The sequence below is a fragment of the Ambystoma mexicanum genome, chromosome 12 (assembly GCF_040938575.1).
Source record: "Ambystoma mexicanum isolate Mex_15411 chromosome 12, UKY_AmexF1_1, whole genome shotgun sequence".
Taxonomy (NCBI): domain Eukaryota; kingdom Metazoa; phylum Chordata; class Amphibia; order Caudata; family Ambystomatidae; genus Ambystoma; species Ambystoma mexicanum.
Genome location: NC_090936.1, coordinates 524,648,892 through 524,670,868, shown reverse-complemented (window position 1 = coordinate 524,670,868; position 21,977 = coordinate 524,648,892).

Genomic DNA, 21,977 nt, shown 5'->3' with positions numbered 1-21,977 from the left:
GCTTCTGTCTATTGGATCTTTTGTTGACTGAGGGTAAGGATCTGGTAAGAGGCTCATAGAGTCTTGCAAGTCTAGATCGGAGTCTAGAGTTTCTGTAGGGTAGGCTACATGGATTACTTTGAGGCAAGCTTGGAAGGCTCGCATCAGGGTGATCCATAGTTGTGGGGGTAACTAAAGGTATGTTGGCTAAATTAGATAGAACTTGCTTATTAGTTGTTGGGTGGCTAGTGCGATATGTCTGGTGGGTGATAAGCAGTCGACATAAAAGGGTCAAGAGGCTAGAGGCTATAATGCTCATGGTGTAAAGGACTTTTACAATTGCTACATAAGCATAAAGGGGCTAAATGCAACTTTGGGTGATTATTTGTTTCAGCAGTGGATGAACATATGCATTAGAATAAGGCATTACACAAATACTTAGGGTCTCAATATAAACAACGTTTAAGAAAACAATATGATAGGAGGAGCATTAGTCACGTTGTCCAATGTGTAAAGAATGAGGGGCGTAGCTACTAGTAAGGGCACAGATAGTACGCTTTTGCATTTTTAGACAAAGACTGTTGAGCACAATGATGCAAGGTCAGAGTGGAGAAGGCTGAGACAACAGCAAAGTAATCTCGAGCTCAACATGAGCATTGGAGAGCACTATACTTTGCAGCGTGAGACTGTATGCACAGCGCTGTAGGAGCACTGTCAGGGAGAATAGCAGGCATACGATTTGCAAACTCAGTGTTGTGCAATGGCACGGCGTTCTGATTGTTATGCGCTATTCAAGACAACAAGCAACAAGCAGAGGAGGAGTTCAGGACGACACTTACTGTTAGCAAGATCACATAGGTTAGCCTGTGCCTAGTATCCCGACGCGGACAGATGCAGACAGGCCCTTAGAACGCGGCCCCTTGATGTCGCGGCTTCCGCCTCTGGTTTTGGCTGCCAGGAAATGATGCGTGCAGCAGCCAATCGGTGGGTAGGTGGTTGCTGAGAAGTCCAGCCTACTGCTGGATCGCAGCGCCGGCCATTTTGGAGAGGTATTACCTTGTGGCAAAGAACAGGCAGATTTGCCCTTTTCATTGGTTATTGATCTTCAATTGGGTTTAAAAAAACCTCTCTAATCCTAAATCTAAAGATGGGAGCAAGCTACGACCATCAAAACAATAACGCAGTCGTAGTCGAGTCTGTCAAAATAAAATGGCCTATATTAATAAACCTATTGACAATCCTTACTTTTAAATAAAAATAGTGTGGGAAACGATGCTAAGCAAAAGAAAAGTGTTCAAGAAATGATATGTCAGGATATTCAAGCAATTGCCTTCCCTTCCCCATGTTTTAAGTACGGGACAAGGCGGCACACTCAAGCTTAGCAAATTCTCTGGCTTCTCTAGCACAAGGATGCAGCTCAAAACCTCGACAACACGGCCTTCTGTGCCAAAATCTCTTGCCATTCAAAGTCTCTTATTTCAGAGGGCCTGATGCAACACGACAAACAAAGTTCATTTCTTCTTAAGATTTCACATATACAACTTCTCGGGTGATTTACTATTCACCCCGGATCCCCCTCCACTGGGTTCAGCCACCCTTTAACACAAAACCTTCAACTGGTCTCCGCCGCTGGGCTCAGACCAAATTTGTCTACTTTTCCAAACTTTCTTTACTTCATCAAAATCGAATACTTTCGACTGTGCGCAGAATTTTGCTCGACCCACCGCAAGACCACTTTGATTCACAATTACTCGTTTCTCTCTTGATATAACCTTTTTTTCATTTTCACTTTTGCCACTTGTCAGCTGGATACCTTACAGAGACCTTTGATTGAGCACCCACGCGGTGCCGACCACTGTCAAATGTATAGTATTTTGCTTTCAAAGTTCGATCACTCATTAGCAGTTCAACTTTTACTTACGTCTCTTATCACACGCGTTTAAACAATGTTTGTTGCAGCACTCGCCATACAATGTTGCTGCTTGCAACCTTGGCTTCAACACAGACCAGTCTTGTATCTGTCTCCCCAACTCACTGGCTGTGTTGATTTCACTGACGTTCCTTTGTTCTTGGAGTCAAGGGCGGTACCACAGCGGCTACTGCTTCTCCCCACCTTGATTATTGCTGCGAGAGGGCCCTGGCTATCTCTGATACACAATGCAGGATTCTTCAGCCTGGTTTCCTGGTCTTACGCTTTCTATTCTCGAGGGTACTGGAAAGTAAGGGTTCCTTGTCGAAAAGCTCAAGGGAACTTCCCTCCTTGCGATCCCCATCTGTTTTGCCATCTTTCTTCTCTCGTTCACCTGCCGCCTCGAAACTGCTAGTCCGTCCCGTGCTTTGCCTCGCTCAGAGTGTGCTCTCGTGCTCCTCCTTTTATCCGTGAGGGGAAGATTAATGGAAGTCAGGTGTGTTTGATGGTCAGTAATTGCCTGACCTCGCCTGACCATTGTATTGGGACAAGTAAGGTATAGTGCTCGGGTGTTAGTCTGTTTTCTCCCATAGTGGGCTGTCCGTGTGAAAGTATTTGTGTTGTAAAGACGGAGGGTGGGGAGGGTAGAGTTCCTAAATATCCTACCTTATAGGATGAGGTAAATGTGTTATAGGGAAGGGGATACCACATCTCACCATCCAGTGTCCCACTACCACTCCCAGAAGAACCCTCACCCAGGTCATCCTCCCTCACTGGTCCACCCCCAGGAACTGGCTCCAAAAGCGATGGCCATGTCCTGGCCACCTGGATGACAGATCCCTGGGGACTAGTGGGTGAGACACCTTCTGGTTTATCACAGTAGTCTGTGGTACAGGGCCACCCTTTCCATATTCCAGGTTTTCCCAATCAGCAATTCTTATGTATGACTTCTTGGCTTTTCTTACTTGGACTGGAGTACTGTACCTTAACTGGGTGATCCTATCCTTATGTGGCAGTTTTAGTCTTACTGAGTCTCTTGGTTTCTATTGTGACACATGGTTGGCTTCTGGGTATCGCACAAGAGTTTCCTTTTGTCCTGGGTTTCCTATATTTATCGCTGTATTTGCTCTAGTTCTGTTTCCTTGTTTTTATTCTGCTTGTTCACCCATCTTGGTACAAGGGATGTGGTGATGGGTCTCCAGGGAATTGGGAGACCCCACGTGACACTGTTGGGTTACTCTGTGTGCGGCAATGACCTTGTAAATTCCTTCTTTCTAGTCCAGTCCTGGGTTGACTGATGCTTGTAAGATGCACCTTATGTAATGATTGGATTTTTCCACTTGTCCATTGCTTTGTGGGCAGTAGAAAAAAAACAATAGTATACAATTCCAGTTTTCTGTAGTTAGTCTTTCATTTCCATTGAAGGAAAGTGTACATTGTTGTCCATAACTATTTTTGTCGGGTTTCCTTCCATTCTGAATACTTTTTTGAGTAAATCAATGGTTGCCTTAGGGGTGATGTCTTCTAAGACCTTTGATCTTATCCATTTCTCTAAATAGTCTACGAGTACAATGGCGTACTTTTTATTCTGTGGCAGTTAACCTATGGGGCCAATGAAGTCGGCATGCACCCATAGCCATGTTTCAGGATCCCAGTCCAAGGAATGTAGGGGTTGCTGCTCTGGTCTTCAGTCTTGTGTCCCTGTCTCTAAATGTAATGAATCTCTCTATTTGATTTGCTATAACTGTGTCATGCATGGCCCCAAATATTTCTTGGTTATGTGTCATTTGGTCACCGTCACGCATGTGTGGCCCTTGTTTCCTAAGTTGATGAGCATGGATCTTTGCTCTGCTGCAGGATTGAAAGTCATGTTCCTCATTATGATTTGTCTTTGCAGGTGTATCTCTACTGACACCTTTCTGTAGCATTCTAGGCCAGAACTTAGGTTCCTATCCTCTGACCACCCCTTTATTATGTAATCGTTACTTCATTTAGGATTTTGCCTTTTTTCTTTCCATTCATCCAGTGTGATCTTTCCATCTTAGTGGTTTTTGGCGATCTGATAGTGAGGCTACAAAATCCTCATCCTTGGGGAAAGTCTTGTCTCTGTTGTGTTTGATGGTAAGCCCAATAAGCAGTCAACCTTTTGGTTTAGTCTTCCTAAGATTTATTTAATCAAGTTGTTATAGTCATGCAGGTTTGATGCCAATCTTGCCAAATGTGGTGTCTGGGATCTTCATGCTCTTCTGGGGTCAGAATGTTTATAACAGGTTTGTAGTCAGTCAACAGCTTGAATTTTTTGTCCTAGAGGTATTGTCGGAAGGGGTTCATGGACGTGCATGTTAACACCTCCCATCATATGACAAAATAGTGCTTCTTGGAATCTGTTAGTGTATTGGCTGCAAAGTCAACAGAGGTCATAAGGTGAGGGTGGGATAGCCTAAGATTTTTTCATTTTTATTCACATGAAATTATCTGGGTAATTCTGTTGCTGAAATGTAGTTCTACTAATCCGACCCCTCCCTCTCTTTTTATAAATGTTCCATGCCAAAATGTTGTTGGACAGCTGAACCTTGCTTGCACAGCTTACAGTTACCATCTGCCCCCTGATACATACTGACACAGGGCAGGCACAAGTATCAAATGTGCATCCCTGAAAGCTGCCGAGGAACAAAATACCTACAGACAGGTGACTTTTTAAACTTCTGCACCTCTGATTTAAATTGTAATTACTGTATGCCTCAGTCTGGTGGCATGTACATATTTAAATTATAAGCCATGCCATGCTAGTTATGGCATGGTGACTAATAAGAGCATAGAACTATACAGTGAGACAAGGTCATAACACCGTCAGGAAAAAACAGGAATCCCTCCCGTCCTGCGGTAGGAAGCCTATCAGGGTTTTTGTCAGAGGGTTTTTGCCAGAGCCAGTCCGGCCCCTGAAGTGGGGTGAGGTGGTTGATGGGTCCTTGTCTGCCCTACATGCATCATTGTTGAGGGTGGGACCAGGGGCGCTCACCCAATCCCTACCCTATTCTGGCCAGAATGTTTTTGTTTTATTGCAGTACTAGTCCCAGAAGGCCATGCAGCAAATGAGAGTCACCATTTTCTGCAGAAGAGAGCCTTCGTCTTCACAAGTACTTTAAGAACAACAATGCTTGGCCTATGAAATCAGATGACCAGGATAGCCAATGGAAGGGGGGGGAAAGGAATGGAAAGGGAAGGAGTACAAAAATCCTTCAAAAGCCTAAACGGGGGACATTAGGGTGAGGTCAGGTGGAGTGGAGACAGGCCCAGAGACCAGGTGGAGGAAGGACGGTGGAGCAGAGTATGGTAGAGATGGTGTTGAAGTTTGTTGCAGGTATGGTGTTGGTAGTGGGCGAGAGGGGTACCTAATTGGGGGGGACTGAACAGGTAACTTTTTGGTTGACTGTGTGAGATAGGAAAGGTGTAGAGGGTTGGTTTGAGTGAGAGCAAGAAGGGTGATTGACAGAATGAAAAAAGTGTATGAGAGTAGAGAGGTGTGAGAAACCTGAGGGTGTCTCACTTATTAGTCCCTGGGGATCCATTATCCAGGTGGCCATGACATGGCCATCGCTATTGGATCCAGTTCCTTGGGGTGGACTAGTGCGGGAGGATCACCTGGATGAGGGGTCCTCAGGGAGTGGAAGTGGGACACAGACAGATGAGACACGGTATTCCCCTTCGTGTAATTCCTTTTCCCCAGCCTACCACGTAGGATGCTCCAACACTCTACTCCCCACCCCCCTTTTCCGACAAAAACACTTATGCACACCACGAAAGACGGCGGACAAACACCAGAGTTATCTACCTGACTTGTCCCAATACAGGAGTCAAGCAAAGTCAGGCAATTGACCTGAATCACGCACACCTGACAGCCCTTTCCCTTCCCCAGAGGGATAAAAGGTGGAGCATGCAAGCACAGTACAAGCAAGGCAGACTGCACGACGAGAGAGATAACTCAGCATGGCAGTTCAAGAGGATGAGAAAGATGGCGCAAACTGAGAGGGTGACAAGGAGCAAAGCGACCTTGCCCTTTCCGTCCAAAACCAGTAAAATCTCTGCGGAAGGAATCGTAAAACCGCCAACAATAGCCAGTGTGTGTTGCAGCAGATGTCAACGGTACACAGGGCCCTCCTCTGCTGATAACCAAGCCGGGAAGAGACGCTTGTCTCCGTGGTACCAACCTTGACTCCAGAGAGAAGAAAAGCCAAACGGTTCATCACGGCCGGTGAGTCGAAGGGAGAGCCGATAAGAAACCAAACTGTGTTGAACGACAAATGGCAAACGGCTAATTGAACTGTTAAAGTACAAAAAACTGTTTGATATCAAAAGGGGGAAAACCAGCAACAGAGGAGTCCGGCACCACGTGGGTGCTCACTCTGGAAACTCTGGGAGATTATCAGATTGTTGAAACTACTGTTACCAGAAGTCCTTGGAAAAGTCAAAAAGGAGGTCAAAGTGGTCATATATGGGTCTTTTAAAATCCTCTGTACAGTCGAAAGTCTTTGGCCGACAGGTGATTGTGAAGCTGAGGGAAGTGAAGCTTGCATCGTGAGAGTTGATTGAGAAAATGTCTGATTGACAAAGTTGGCAAGAGTGCCAATAAAGAGGTGCAAAGTCTAAAGTACTGTTATACAGTGTGTTGACAAGAGTGAACCCGGCAGAGGGATGTCCACAGTGAACGGTTTAAAACATTAAGATTGTGAATGTCACAAACGACATTGTGTTAAAAGCCATAGTGAACCCGGCTAAGGGAGGCTAACATTCGAGAGGGATCTGAGCCCAGAAGAAGGGGACCCAGGGGTGAAAAAGCTGTCACCCAAATATTTGTAAATAGCAAAAGTATAAAACGTGTGGAGGAGAGCCGTAGTGAACTCGACAAAGGGAGGCTGCTATTCTATAGGGGTCTGAGTCCAGAAGAGGGTGACCCTGGGTGGTGAAGAATCATCCCCTCAAGCGCGATCTGAAAGGAACTTTTTGTTTATTATTTTGAGCTGATCAAGCCCTCGGAAGCAAGAAACCTTAACTACCAAAGGTCCTGATATTGCCAAGAACTTCTTGTGGATCCAAGCCCGGAAGAGGGGGATCCAGGGGTGCAAAGGCATCACCCAACACACAAGCAGAAAGGAACTGTTTATTATTTTGGATGCATCAGCTCCACAGAGGCAAGAGACTTTTTATAGAAAAGAGACTTAACCACCAAAGGTCCTGATAGCTTAGAGTGGAACTGTTGGCTCGAGCTGGCAAAGCTCGAGTGTGTGCTGTGCTCCAGAGTTCCGCCTCATCCAGTGCTCGAAACGTGGGAAAGGGAGACCAGACTACCGCATCCTGACTTATTATTTGTGAACACTCCTTCTTTGTTATGAACATTATCCCACACTTCTTTTGTATTTAGCGTAAGGATTTGCAATAGATTTTTCTTAGTATAGGCCCTTTTATTTGACAAGACGCCACTGGGACTGCCTTATTTTGGTTTGATGTTAATGTTAATGTTAAAGGATATTTGTACCCCGCACTATCACCACTGGAGTGGTCCCCTGGCGTTCTGGCAGCTCTGAAAAAAAGGGGAAAGGGGCTGGGGGTGAGTTAGTGGGAATAAGCTGGATAAATGCAAAAGAGCAGTGATTGTAGGTCCATTGGTTGGGCTTGGGGTGTTTTGCGGTAGGTAGTCGTGTGCTGTTGTGTGAGTCTATGTGTGGTTTGTTTTGTTGCAGTGTAGTGACATTTGTGCGGATTGTTGTGTTGTAAGCTTGTGGTTGTGTTTGCTTAGATTTTGAGAAGTGTATGCAGAGGGGTTAAATTGTTAGTGGATTGGTTCAATGGTATTGCTGCATCGAAGTGAGGCTTTCAGTTTCCATATTCTCTACAGGTGGGGTGCGGGAGCATCTCTGCGTCTGTGTCCTGATCTGGGCCGTCCGATACTCACAGTTCCTTTCACACATGGTATCCATTCACATTTATAACCTTACCCAAGTTCGGCCTCGACCCCCTACGTGACATCTGTCTGTATGCGGGGCAGGCAGGCGTTTGTGCGTCCTTCAAATTTGGCCCATAGAGCATTCCCAATCCATTCGGTTCACTCCATCCATACGTGGCGGGTGGTTGGCATTCATTGTCTTATTCAGTGGTTTTGCAGGCTATTGCTCCCAGCCCCTTCGAAACGTGGCACATGCCAATGCTTGCAATTACGTCTAGGGGTAGCACCTGCCTTCATTCACAACTCCATATGGTCAGTGCCCATGTCAATGTCCACTACTTAGTTCAAGTGTGGCCAGTGCTGACAATCCCGCAACTCTATATAAGTATGATATCTGGTAGCAATTATGGGGAGGGTGAGGTTGTTGGATGAGTTGGCTAGGGATGCCGATTTCTGTCCTCATTGGTGTCGCTTGATGGTTGAAGCTTGCTCCCAATCTTAGAATTAGGTTTAGATAAGGCATTTTTCCAACCTGCCTTTACAGTTTAATAAAAACCCTTGAACTGTGATCACTTGTGTCTGTCTTTACTGTTGCCACCATGAGTTCCTTACATATGGTGTCAAAAAGTGGGATTTGATTCAATTGATAAAAATTGAAACCCATGGCAATAATTGTGGTACCTACGGAAGGGGAAAATAAAATAGTTGATCGCCTAGATTCTGACCGCATATCCACACTGAAAGAGGTGCAGTTCTCTCAGTTACATATTCCACGTAGTCAAAAAGATCTATTCTTTTTTGTTTTTCAACATAGATATTTTATTGGGTTTTTAAACATAGTAAACAACAGACATCAGCATTTGCAAGTCATAGTACGACACAGCTAATTATTTGCATGGGTGCTCGGACAGTTGGGGGAGGGGGTCTCTCCCTCCCAGGAGAGATGTGGTCTCTGTGTGACTGCAGTTCCTAGTCGCACAGGTCAGTCCAACCATCGGGTGAGCAGGGGCCTAGGTTTGAGTCCGGGAAAGCATTCTGCATGGTCCATAAAGGGGGCCCATGTATTTCAGAAGAGGTTAATGTTACCCAGCCGGAGTGCTGTAACCTTTTCCGCTGTGATAATGTCCCAGCACTTAGACCGCCATAGTGGTATGGAGTGTCCCTCAGGGTGCTTCCAAAGTCTTGCGAGGGCTATCTTGGCCGCTGTTAGCAGAGGAGTACAAAGGCGGGCCATATTGCCCGACAGAGGCAGGTCCCCGTTCCCTGTGTCCCCCAGTAGAACAATCCCGGGGGCACCCATGGGATGGCGAGTCCGGTGATCGATTGGATATGGTTCAACACACCCCTCCAATAGCTTGTTGCTTTTGGGCATTCCCAAAGGAGGTAGAAGAGTGATCCCTCTAGGGGGCATCCTCTCCAGCAGTTCAGGGAGGGGGAGGAGCCCGATTTGGACAGTTGCACTGGTGTAATTTAATAGCTGTAGTACACCTTGTACCTTCCCTCCCTGCTGGTGTTGCATTGGGTGCTTTTGTGAAGCCTTGTCCATACTCTGTTCCATGCAGCTGGGTCTAGAGGGTGCCCTAGGTTCTTTTTCCAGTTTGTAATCTATCTCTCCTTCTCTTCCGGGTTTAACGTTTCGAGGCGTCTATACAGTGGAAATGTTTCCCCTAGGAGGGGCGGCTGTTAGTGTGAGTTATAGGGGGTGTTAGATTTCTGGAGCCCCGATCTTTGATAACTCGCTGGGAGATCCAGTGGTGGATTTGTGAATAGTGGAACATTTCCTCCTCAGGGATCTTGAACTTTGCTTTACAGTCCTCAAACGTGAGGGGATGGCCTCCCTCGAGGAAGTCTCAAATCTTCCGGAGGCCCCCGGCCTTCCAGGCAGCAAAGCTACGATTGCAGAGACCTGGGGAGAATCCTGGGTTGTCCCATACTGGCGTCAGTGGGCCCAGCGAGCTAGTGACTCCCCATTTCCTGGAGGCTGCTCTCCAGCTTTCCACTGTGTTGCATGTTGGCGACAGTGGGTTTAGGGTAGGTGGGGGCTTTCCAGGCTTGTATGTGCAGTAAGTTGGATAGGGGAGGCTTAGATCATGCATCCTCTATCTGCAGCCAACATGGACGACGATCTGTGGTCAGAACCAAGTAAAGGCTTGCGAAAGTTGGACCGCCCGCCTGTATCGAGATATGGCTGGAGTTCACAGGCCCCCAAGGCCCCGGCTGCGGGTCATGATTTTCTTTGCGATGCAGGGTCTCTTCCCCCTCCATATACATTTCATGATCTCCCACTGCAGGGAGTTGAGGTCCCCCTCTGGAATATGAGTTGGGAGCGCTAGGCATTGGTAGATTAGCCTGGGGAGCAGGTTCATTTTTACTGCCGCAACTCGGCCCAGCCAGGAGATTTCTTGGTTGTTCCAGCGACTCAAGTCTGCCCAGAGGTCCTTGAAGAGCTCCGGAAAATTGTGTTTGTAGATCTGGGCACTGGATTTGATTCAATTGTGGATCCAGCACACGGGATGGGGAGCAGAGCTGAGGGCTTCCCTCTGACGTTTCATTAGGTTGATCGGTAGAGCTGAGGACTTATCATAGTTCACCCTAAAGCCGGAGGCTTCGAGCTCCTCCAAGAGGGGCTGCAGGGAGGCGTCCAGGCTGGTGATGGTTAAGAGCACATCGACCGCATACATTGTGGCTTTATATTCTGTCCCTCCCACAGTGAGCCCTCTGATGAACAAGTTACTTTCTTACCTGATAACGTTCTTTCGATACGATGTTCCGACGACGTATTCCATATCTATGACAGGTAATCACCACAGCTGTGCTGCTTCGGAAAATTTTCAGCGTGTGCGTCGATGACGTCGATACGCTGTCCTCGAGGGCCTCCATCGAGCCAACATCACCGGATGTTATAAGTAGGCCGCACAATGCCCGTAGCCTCAGTTGTAGTTTTTTCCCATAACGTGTGGCACCAATCTTCTGCCAGTATGACCACAGAAAGCGTTGCGGAAACGTAAGCTGCAATAGCATAAGAAATTCTGTAGCGGGGCAGGCTGGGAGGGAGCGATGTGGAATACTTCGTCGGAACATCCCATCGAAAGAACGTTAACAGGTAAGAAAGGTAACGTTCGAGGGGATTGGTTCCTCCGACGTATTCCATATCTATGACAGACTCCTAAAGCAGTACCAATGTATGGCGGAGGGAAAATAATATTTTTTTTTTTATTGCATCAATTAGTTTTCAAAAAACATGAAATGCATCATGGAATCGAAAATTTGAAAAAAATAAACATTACATCAACTATATAGGGAGGAAAAATGATAGAGCGGAAGAATGAAGGCCAGGTAACTAAATGTCCAATTTTGTAAAAATTTCTCTCACAAAGTTCAACAAGGCCAAAGTCATGGATACTTTTCCTCCCCTTCTTAAAATTGACCACCTCTCCTGCGTAGATAAAGTGCTTAGGTTTTGGAAGTGTATTCCCAGCATTTTTCTCTGGAACTCGATAAGGAAGCACAGATCATCACCAAGTACTGTAGGGTTTCCACCTCCTGTCCACAGCAGCGACACAACAAACTTCGTTGCTCCCCCATTTTAGTTCTCCTCCCTAGAACTTCTCTTGTATAGAGGAGATTTAGATGGAATTTTAGAAAGTAATGCCTTTCTATACTTGAGGGGAATTTGTCAAGATACGGATGCACAGGACCTCTACAGTAATGCTCCTCCATACCCTGGGTTATAGACGGGAAAGCACTAAGCCTGTCCAAAGTAACTATCCAGTCCCAATCCAAGAGTTTCTTCTTAACCCCGAGTGGATTTTGCATAAGGTTATCAGTGTTTAGGGCTATGTTGTTCAAAATGTCTGTGCAAATAGACTGCCATGTGGTTAAAGCCGGGATCTGTTTTCTGGTCAAAGCTTCATTGATAGCCTGAAAACCACTTCTTTCCTGGGGGTGCAGACATTTTCCAAAGAGGGTCAGTGATTTCCAGACCATGGAAATGTAAAGTGAAGACAAACCCAATTCTTTCTGCACACTTTCAATCGGGATAGATGTTGGTAAACTCAGCACTCTTTTCCAAAATAAACCCTCCAACAAATTCCAGACCTCGGGGGCAAGAAAAAAATTTGCCTCAGCGGCATAGGTCAAAATAGGCGATACTTTCAATTTATAAAAATCTATGAGAGGTCGGAGGGAAAAAGAGCAGTAGGGTCGCTTGATTAACAGTGCTTGAGATGCCAAATTCGTAACTTTACTTCTAAGTCTTTCAATGCCCGGACCATCTTGGATACTGTTTAAAGTTATTCCCAGGTAGACCATGGCAGGGACCACTGGTACAGCTTCCCCCGACAGATACCACCTATGATTTTTGACACCAGTGGTTAGACCTAGTCTCAGAATCTTTGATTTCTTCGGATTAATTCGGAGACCATTTCCTTGTATGTATAACTCTAGTGCATTTAGTTGTCGCTGCAGACCTACTGTAACGCTCACCTGATTCTCGCAGAGGGGCCGGTCTTGACTGGGCGACTACCGTATCTTCAAAGGTGATGTGTAGCACCCGGTTGGCTCTTTGGGCTGGACCTCTGTGCACTGTATGCCTGACGTGTAGAGTAAGATGTCTGCAGATAGAAAATATGGGGTTAATGAACTGGGGTTATTGGGGTGTCCCTATCTCTTTCCTCTTCTCCTCTCCTGTAGACCCCCAAAGGTTAACGCTCTCACCTTAGGTAAGTGAATGCCGAGCTCTCCATCTGCCTCGGGGCAGGGTGCTGTAGCCAGTTTCTTCACTGGATAGGTAGCGCAGGCCTCTTGACTTCAGAGGACTGCTGTCCGTCGTTTACTGCACGAACGGTAAGTTTCGAGTCATTCAAATGTCTTTTTAAAGTCTTTAGTAATGATGTCTCTTGTTTTGCAGGGTTCCGGCGATGGCGGATGACCGGCTGAAGTGAGTTGAAGATGGAGCCCGTGTGATGAATAGAAGCGCCTGGAAGCACGTAAGTAAGCGCTTGTTGCCTGCTTCACGATGCGCTCTAACTGGCTTTTTATTTTGCAGGTACGAGTTCGGAGCGGCTGCAGGGTGCCGGAATACCCACTGGATTAGATGCGGAAAGGAGTAATGGCACGTGAGTATTAAAGTTCCCCAATGTCTTTAAACGCACCTTGTTTTGTCTTTCAGATGCGGATGCAGCGCCGAAGGCCTCCGGAGCGTGCGAAGAGTTGGTAAGCTTTTGTCTTTCAGATGCCGGAATGCAGTGTGAAGACCTCCGGAGCATGCGAAGAGTAGGTAAGCCTTTGCCTTTCAGATGCCGGAATGCAGTGTGAAGACCTCCGGAGCGCACAAAGAGTAGGTAAGCCTTTGCCTTTCAGATGCCGGAATGCTAACCTGTTCTTTCTTGTCTTTATAGGTATTGCTGAAGACTGGATTCAGGATGGTAAGCCTTTTTCCTTAGGCCCAGGACTGGATGCAGAAGACACGATGAGCGTCCTGCTGCAGAGGGTGCAGAATAACGCAAAGCAAGATTCATCCACCGGGTGTGGTTTAAATAGCCTTCTGTAGTGCTTAGGTGTCTCCTTCCACAGCCACGCCTAAGAAAAGAGTTCCTGCTTTCCAGATGAGTTCCAGTGTTCTGAATCTAGGGAGTGGCTCCTGCCCCACCCAACAGGAAAAGTAGTTCCAAACAGAAGAGGATCAGAGGCTCAACTGGCAGGCAAGTAAGCAGCATGGTCTGCTGCAGGTAAGTCCACCCAAGCATTATGAGCCCGGCGCTTCCAGCGCTGGGACTGGGCATATTTATGAGCCTGGTGCCACTGGCGCCAGGACTGGGTCCAAAAGGTCCCAATTGGGACTGGTTGGCACTCGGAACCTGGGTTATGGATCTGCTTCCAAGGGAGTTGGGAAAACCCTGACCTTTTGGAAGCAGAGATCATGACAGTACCCCCCCTCAAGGCCCCTCCCAAACCGGGCTTCTCCGGGGGTTTTGGCTTGTCAGGAAATGTTCGGTGAAATCTTTTGATTAGGCGAGGAGCGTGGACATATTCAGCAGGTTCCCAGGATCTCTCTTGGGAGCCGTAGCCTTTCCAGTCAATTAGGTAGAATAGTTTAGATTTGGAGATCTTGGAGTCCAGAATGCTTTTGACTTCAAACTCGAGTTCTCCATCCACTAGGATAGGTTTTGGAGATTTGGTTAGTCGGGTTTGAGGTTGCACGGGTTTTAATAGAGAGACGTGGAAGACCGGATGTATCTTCATGTGCGGGGGCAAGTCCAACTTGACCGCTACTGGGTTTACTATGGTAGTGATGGAATAGGGACCAAGGTATCTTGGGTTGAATGTGCGTGGCCCTTTTAGAGATAGGTATTTGGTGGATAACCAGACTTGATCCCCTACTTGATAGAGCGGGGCTTCCTTCCGATGTTGATCTGCTCCCTTCTTGTATTGTTCTTTAGCCCTTTGAAGGTGAGAAACAGCTTCCTTAAAGGCTTGGGTGATTGTAGAATGCAGGTAGTCTACTGCAGGTGTTTCAAGATCTTGGAGGGGATCCAACTCCGAGGTTCGAGGGTGACTGCCATACAAAAGAAAAAACGGGGTTTTCCCAGTTCCCGAATGGACAGAGTTATTGTAGGCATACTCGGCTATCCAAAGGATATCTTTCCAAGTTTTTTCAGTTTGTTGCAGCATGCAGCGTAAATACTGTTCCAGAGTTTGATTGGTCCTCTCGGTTTGTCCGTCGGTCTGAGGGTGGTGACTGGTCGATAGTCTCACATCAATTTGAGCTGACCGACAGCAACTTCGCCAAAAATGAGAAATAAATTGACTACCTCGATCCGAAATTAGAACCGAAGGAAAACCGTGCAGTCGGACGATGTTTTCGAGAAATTCTCGGGCCAGAGTTGCTGCTGTTGGCAAGCCTTTGAGCGGAATGAAATGCGCCATCTTGGAGAATAAGTCCACGATTACTAGAATCGTATTGTATCCGGAGCATGGAGGTAGATCGGTGATGAAGTCCATAGAAAGCGTATGCCAAGGGCGAGGTGGGATGTCAATAGGGCGTAAGAGGCCTGCTGGTCTTTCCTTTTGACTCTTGTTTTGGGCGCATACTCCACAGGACATTATAAAGTCTCTGATATCTTTTTTCCAAGACGGCCACCAGAAGTAGCGCTTGATCTTTTCTGAGGTCTTGGCTATACCGGGATGACCTTCCATTAAAGAGTCGTGATAACAAGAGATTACTTTTTTCTGTAAATCTGTGCTGGGTAGGTATAATCGTTCTTGGAAATACAATAAGTTGTCCTTTACTGCAAAGTCCTTTCCCTGCAGATGCCAATTCTGTATATCTGCTGGAGTTACAAGTTGCCTGGCTTTATCCTTAACTTCCTCTATGGATTCTGTGGCGATCACACCCAGAATTCTTTGTTCGGGAATGATTGGTACCGGTTTAGGGTTGATCAAGTGTTCTTCCACTCCCATCCGAGAAAGGGCATCGGCTTTACCGTTCTTTGTACCAGGTCGATAGGTTAATTATGAAGTCAAACTCGGCAAAGAATAATGCCCAACCGAGTTGTCTAGAGGATTGGGCTTTTGCGGTTTTCAAATATTGCAGGTTTCGGTGATCCGTAATCACAGTAACGGTGTGTCGGGCCCCCAGCAGATAATGCCGCCAAGCCTTAAAGGCAGACTTGATAGCCAGAAGTTCCTTGTCAGTAATCGTGTAATTGACTTCAGGAGGCGAGAATTTGCAGGACCAAAATGCCACAGGATGCAACTGATTGGTTACCGGGTCCTTTTGTGATAGAACTGCCCCCATGGCAAGGCTTGAAGCATCAGTTTCCACGATGTAGGGGAGTTCGGGGCGAGGGTGTTTTAAGATTGGTGCAGAGATAAATTTAGTCTTCAAATCCTGGAAAGCTTGTTCCGCCTCGGTAGACCATTCAAAACGTTTGTTTTTCTTTAACAAGGCAGTGATGGGCTGGACTATTCGAGAGAACTCGGGGATAAACCTGCGGTAAAAGTTAGCGAAGCCTAACATGCTTTGCACACCTTTTACGGAGGATGGTGATGGCCATTTGAGAACTGCATCGACCTTCTTTGAATCCATACGCACTCCGCCAGGTGATAATATGAATCCCAAGAATTCAACTTCAGTCACGTTGAAAACACATTTTTCCAACTTAGCGAAAAGTTTGTGTTGACGCAATCTTTCGAGGACCATTTTCACGTGTTTCCGATTTTCAGATTCCGATGAAGAATAAACGAGGATGTCGTCAATGTAAACAACAACACATACATCTATGAGCTCTCTGAGGACATCGTTCATAAAATATTGAAAGGCGGCCGGGGCATTGCAAAGTCCGAAGGGCATGACCTGATATTCAAATAGCCCATACTTGGTGCGGAAGGCCGTCTTCCATTCATCGCCCTCTTTTACTCGTACCAAGTGGTAAGCTCCTCTAAGATCCAGCTTTGTATATATGCATGCTTTTCTGACTTGGTCCAGGAGTTCAGGGATCAAAGGTAACGGATATCTATTCTTAACGGTGATCTGGTTCAGGGAGCGATAATCGATACAAGTTCTAAGGTCTCCTTCCTTTTTTGGAACGAAGAACAAAGCTGAAGTAGCAGGGGACTTGGAAGGACGAATAAACCCATTTGCCAGGTATTGATCCAGGTATTGTCGAAGGTGAAGGTTCTCAGGCTCGGTGAGGGCATACATTCTACTACAAGGAGGAGTAGATCCAGGTATCAGGTCTATCTGGCAGTCATAAGACCTATGAGGAGGTGGAGAGTTAGCCTGATCCTTCCGGAAAACATCTTGGTATTCTAGGTATTCGGGAGGTAACTGGGGAGTCTCTGAAGAAATTGCGGCCAGTGCAACACCAGGTGGAGGGTGACAAGTAGAGACACATTCTGGAAACTGGACCGTTCTTGCTCGCCAATCGATCAGAGGATTGTGTTTCTCTAACCAAGGTATTCCTAGAATAATCTGAAACTGAGGGGCCTTGATCACATCGAACACGATCTTCTCATGGTGTCCATCTTGACTTACTAGCGTCACTTCTTGAGTGGTATGCGTTACTGGACCGGAGGCTATCTCCGTACCATCCACCGTAGTAATGCCTTCTTTTACAGCCTTGGGACAAAGAGTTAGATTCATCCTCAAAACCATTTCATGATCCACATAATTGCCGATGGCACCGCTGTCGACGTAAGCTTCAATTGCATGTAATCGATCTGGATTATCAGGGCTAATGAGGACCATAGGTATCACGAAATGCGAGGTCACGGAACTGGTTTTTACGCTCGGCAAGAGGACCTCTATTCTTGTCGGGCGAGGTCGTTTCCCTGCTCAGAGTTTGTAACTTTGGTAACTGCAGCTCCTACTGCCTTCTTGGCAGGTTTCACCGGACAGTCTCGAAGAAAGTGCCCTGAGTTTCCGCAATATAGGCATAATTGCAACTGTTTCCTCCTTTCCCGCTCCCGTTGTGTTAGAGGACCTTTCAGACCCCCTATTTGCAGGGGTTCCCCAGAGTCTACTCCTTTGGAAGGAGTTGGCGGTTTGGAAAATACTCTAGCATCAAACTTGGAACGATCGGCCTTCCTGTTCTGCAGCCTGTGATCTATTTGAACGACCAAGTCTATGTAATCCGAACAGTCCTGTGGGGGATTCACTACTTGGGCTAAAACGTCTTTGAGCTCTCCACGTAGACCTCTATAAAACAGCGTAATCCTTTTGTCCTCAGGCCATTGAGTTTCCACTATTAGTCTATTGAAAGATGCAATATAAGCCAAAAGGTCTTGATTACCCTGTCGCAACGAAAGAAGCTCATTGTCCAAGGCCTGCCCCTGTGAATGTCTTGCGAACAGTTTTTCCATACTAAGCTGAAAGGCTTGAAAATCATGGAGAACCGGATCATCTTGATGAACTAGAGGGATCGACCAGTCTGCCGCATTGCCACTAAGGTACGAAAGTACAAAAGCTACTTTAGCTTGATCAGTTGGAAAGGCTGCTGGCCGGCATAAGAAGTGCAACCGGCACTGATTGATAAATACTGCAAACCTCTTTGGGTCACCAGAAAATCGCTCGGGCGGAGCCAGAGGTACATTCCCAGGTAGGTTGATCTGCACTGGATTCATAGAGGATGTTGAAGGAAGATTTGCCCCTGATGCGGGTAACGGGGTCTGTCCGGCTTGTGACTGTAGCACTTGTCTAGCAAGATTGTCTGTTCTCTCCTTGGAAATAATTAGTTCCCTTCTTAGAGCATTCGTTTCCTGACGAGTTGCATGCACTTCTGCCCTTAGTTCCCCAAGTAACCGGGCTAGGGGGTCAGTATCCGAGGTTTCCATAGCGCCTGGGCGAGAGTTTTGCGGTAGGCTTTGCGTTCTGTAACGCTCACCTGATTCTCGCAGAGGCGCCGGTCTTGACTGGGCGACTACCGTATCTTCAAAGGTGATGTGTAGCACCCGGTTGGCTCTTTGGGCTGGACCTCTGTGCACTGTATGCCTGACGTGTAGAGTAAGATGTCTGCAGATAGAAAATATGGGGTTAATGAACTGGGGTTATTGGGGTGTCCCCATCTCTTTCCTCTTCTCCTCTCCTGTAGACCCCCAAAGGTTAACGCTCTCACCTTAGGTAAGTGAATGCCGAGCTCTCCATCTGCCTCGGGGCAGGGTGCTGTAGCCAGTTTCTTCACTGGATAGGTAGCGCAGGCCTCTTGACTTCAGAGGCTCGTTTACTGCACGAACGGTAAGTTTCGAGTCATTCAAATGTCTTTTTAAAGTCTTTAGTAATGATGTCTCTTGTTTTGCAGGGTTCCGGCGATGGCGGATGACCGGCTGAAGTGAGTTGAAGATGGAGCCCGTGTGATGAATAGAAGCGCCTGGAAGCACGTAAGTAAGCGCTTGTTGCCTGCTTCACGATGCGCTCTAACTGGCTTTTTATTTTGCAGGTACGAGTTTGGAGCGGCTGCAGGGTGCCGGAATACCCACTGGATTAGATGCGGAAAGGAGTAATGGCACGTGAGTATTAAAGTTCCCCAATGTCTTTAAACGCAACTTGTTTTGTCTTTCAGATGCGGATGCAGCGCCGAAGGCCTCCGGAGCGTGCAAAGAGTTGGTAAGCTTTTGTCTTTCAGATGCCGGAATGCAGTGTGAAGACCTCCGGAGCATGCGAAGAGTAGGTAAGCCTTTGCCTTTCAGATGCCGGAATGCAGTGTGAAGACCTCCGGAGCGCACGAAGAGTAGGTAAGCCTTTGGCCTTTCAGATGCCGGAATGCTAACCTGTTCTTTCTTGTCTTTATAGGTGTTGCTGAAGACTGGATTCAGGATGGTAAGCCTTTGCCTTTCAGATGCCGGAATGCTAAACCTGTTCTTTCTTGTCTTTATAGGTATTGCTGAAGACTGGATTCAGGATGGTAAGCCTTTTTCCTTAGGCCCAGGACTGGATGCAGAAGACACGATGAGCGTCCTGCTGCAGAGGGTGCAGAATAACGCAAAGCAAGATTCATCCACCGGGTGTGGTTTAAATAGCCTCCTGTAGTGCTTAGGTGTCTCCTTCCACAGCCACGCCTAAGAAAAGAGTTCCTGCTTTCCAGAAGAGTTCCAGTGTTCTGAATCTAGGGAGTGGCTCCTGCCCCACCCAACAGGAAAAGTAGTTCCAAACAGAAGAGGATCAGAGGCTCAACTGGCAGGCAAGTAAGCAGCATGGTCTGCTGCAGGTAAGTCCACCCAAGCATTATGAGCCCGGCGCTTCCAGCGCTGGGACTGGGCATATTTATGAGCCTGGTGCCACTGGCGCCAGGACTGGGTCCAAAAGGTCCCAATTGGGACTGGTTGGCACTCGGAACCTGGGTTATGGATCTGCTTCCAAGGGAGTTGGGAAAACCCTGACCTTTTGGAAGCAGAGATCATGACACCTACTGCAGTCTGATCTAATAGCAGAAGGTCATCTGCGAACAGCAGCCTTCCCACGGAGGTCCCCGCGATTTTGGAGGGGAAGCATCTCACCGTTCCGAAGGCTTCCTGCATGTCGGATATGAAAAGACAAAATACCGCCGGGGCCACCCGACAACCCTGTTTCAGCCCGTTCTGGGCCTCCACACTGCTTGAGAGGGTACCCTGTCTGTCCAACCTGACTTTGAGAGTTGTACCATTGTGTAGTGCCTCCAAGGGTTCTCTCAAATTATTAGGGCAACCCCATTTCCTCAATTTGTGCCACAGGATACTGCGATCAACAGAGTCGAACGCCTGTTCCGAATCTATGGATGCAATATAGATGTTCTTGTATTTTTTTTCTTTGACCAGGCATTTCAGTATGTTTATGATTAGGACGTTCAAAGATGTCCCAATGCCCTTACGAAAACCCGATTGCCAAGGGTCCAGATGGTTTGCCAGCCTACTCCAGTTGTTCAAATGTTTCAGAATCACTGCTGCAAATATTTTGCCCATGACGTCAAAGAGGGCAATCGGTCTGTATTTCGCGGGCATAGACCTGTCTCCCTTCTTGAAAATCAGCACGACTATGGACGTCGTCCAAGATTGGGGTATCCTTTTTAGTCTCTTTATATCGTTGAAGCCCATTTCTGCGGATCTTTCTTGAGAATGTCATTTGTGAGGCCATCCGGCCCGGCGGCCATGGAAGAGTTTGAATGTTTGATAAGGTCTACAATATCCTGCTTTCCGAATTCAATGTCCCAGGACTCAGAGGATAAATGTTTTTGTGGACCACAGACTTTCCCCGTGAAATAGAGATTCCGAAAATGGGCCTTCCAGACTGTTGATGCTATGGGATTTACAATTTTAGAGTCCGGGGGCGTACTTGTATCATTGATCAATTTCCAAATGCCAGTGATGTTTTTAGCAGTTATCAGTTTTAACATCTTCTCACTGTCTTGTTGCACTAGCTGGTATTTATGTTGCAAAAGCCAATTTCTGTAGTCGTTTCTATATTTTTTGTACAGGAGTAAATCAACTGGTGCATTGGTTTTTACAGAACGCCTCCTGGCTTTTCTTACATCTCTTTTTTTGGCCGCTACTTGATGATCATAGGTATGCCGAGTAATTTGATGACTTTCCTTGGCTGCCACCTTTGTACGAAAGATCTTTAGTACTTCAGTATATTCTATGAGATTTGCACATTGGTCCTGATCATCAGCTTTTAACTTAATTAGTAAGTCCAAGGCCAGGCCCGTCTCTTTTCTTCCCATACCAAGTCTGTTTCCCCCCGGGACTAACTCAAGAAAGTGATTTGGTAAGTGTTGAGCAGGTGTAGTAGGCAACTTATCCCAGGCCTCACTTTCGAGTTCTAGAATGTTATGGTCACTCTGTGACTTGGGGACCACTTTCAACGATATTAGTTTCCCCGTGAGATTCTCTGTTACAAAAATGTAGTCCAACATGCTAGTTTGATTAGCACGTTTCCAAGTTGAGGCAGCCGGTTGGTCGCCCCGCAGATTTCCATTTACCATGTGAATGTTCCTCGATGTAAGTTCTTTCTCGAGGTTCACTCCTCTTATTATATTTTTTGTGGCAGTCAGAGGCAAGAACTCGATTTTGCTCCGCATTTTATCGTAGCATTCCATATTGAAATCTCCACAGAGTAGGATCTCCAGTTTAGGGCACTCAATCCTGGCATCATCTATGACTTTCAAGAGAACTTCCATAAATCTGTCCTCTTCACTTGCTGCAGGTCCCCAGTACACGTTGCATATAAGCAATTGCCACTCTTTGATGTCAAGTGAGGGTTTTCTCGTGAATAGAATTGTGGTAAGCTGAATCCAAGGGTTCTTGTTTATTGAAGAGAGCACTTTTAAGCCACATGTGCGCTTTATCCCTAATAAGAGACCTGAGCTGGGTCTCCCTTTCGAACCCTTTATTACAGGATTTAAGAATAGTTCAAACCCGTCTAAGAGTGGAAGATCACACAACCAAGTTTCCTGCAGGCAAAAAAGTGTGTAGGTTGTTAGGTCTACTGCTAGGTTTCCAAGCAGATGCGAATAACCCCTTGTGTTCCAACTCATGATTTGTATCCGTTTTCGCGAGGGACTGTGTTGGACACTCCGAGGGGGCTGATGGCATTAGGATTTAGCTGCTAGGAACCCGGCCAACCAACTCCAATCCTCCAGGCTGTTCTCCGAGTTCGGCCAGATTTATCCAAGTGAG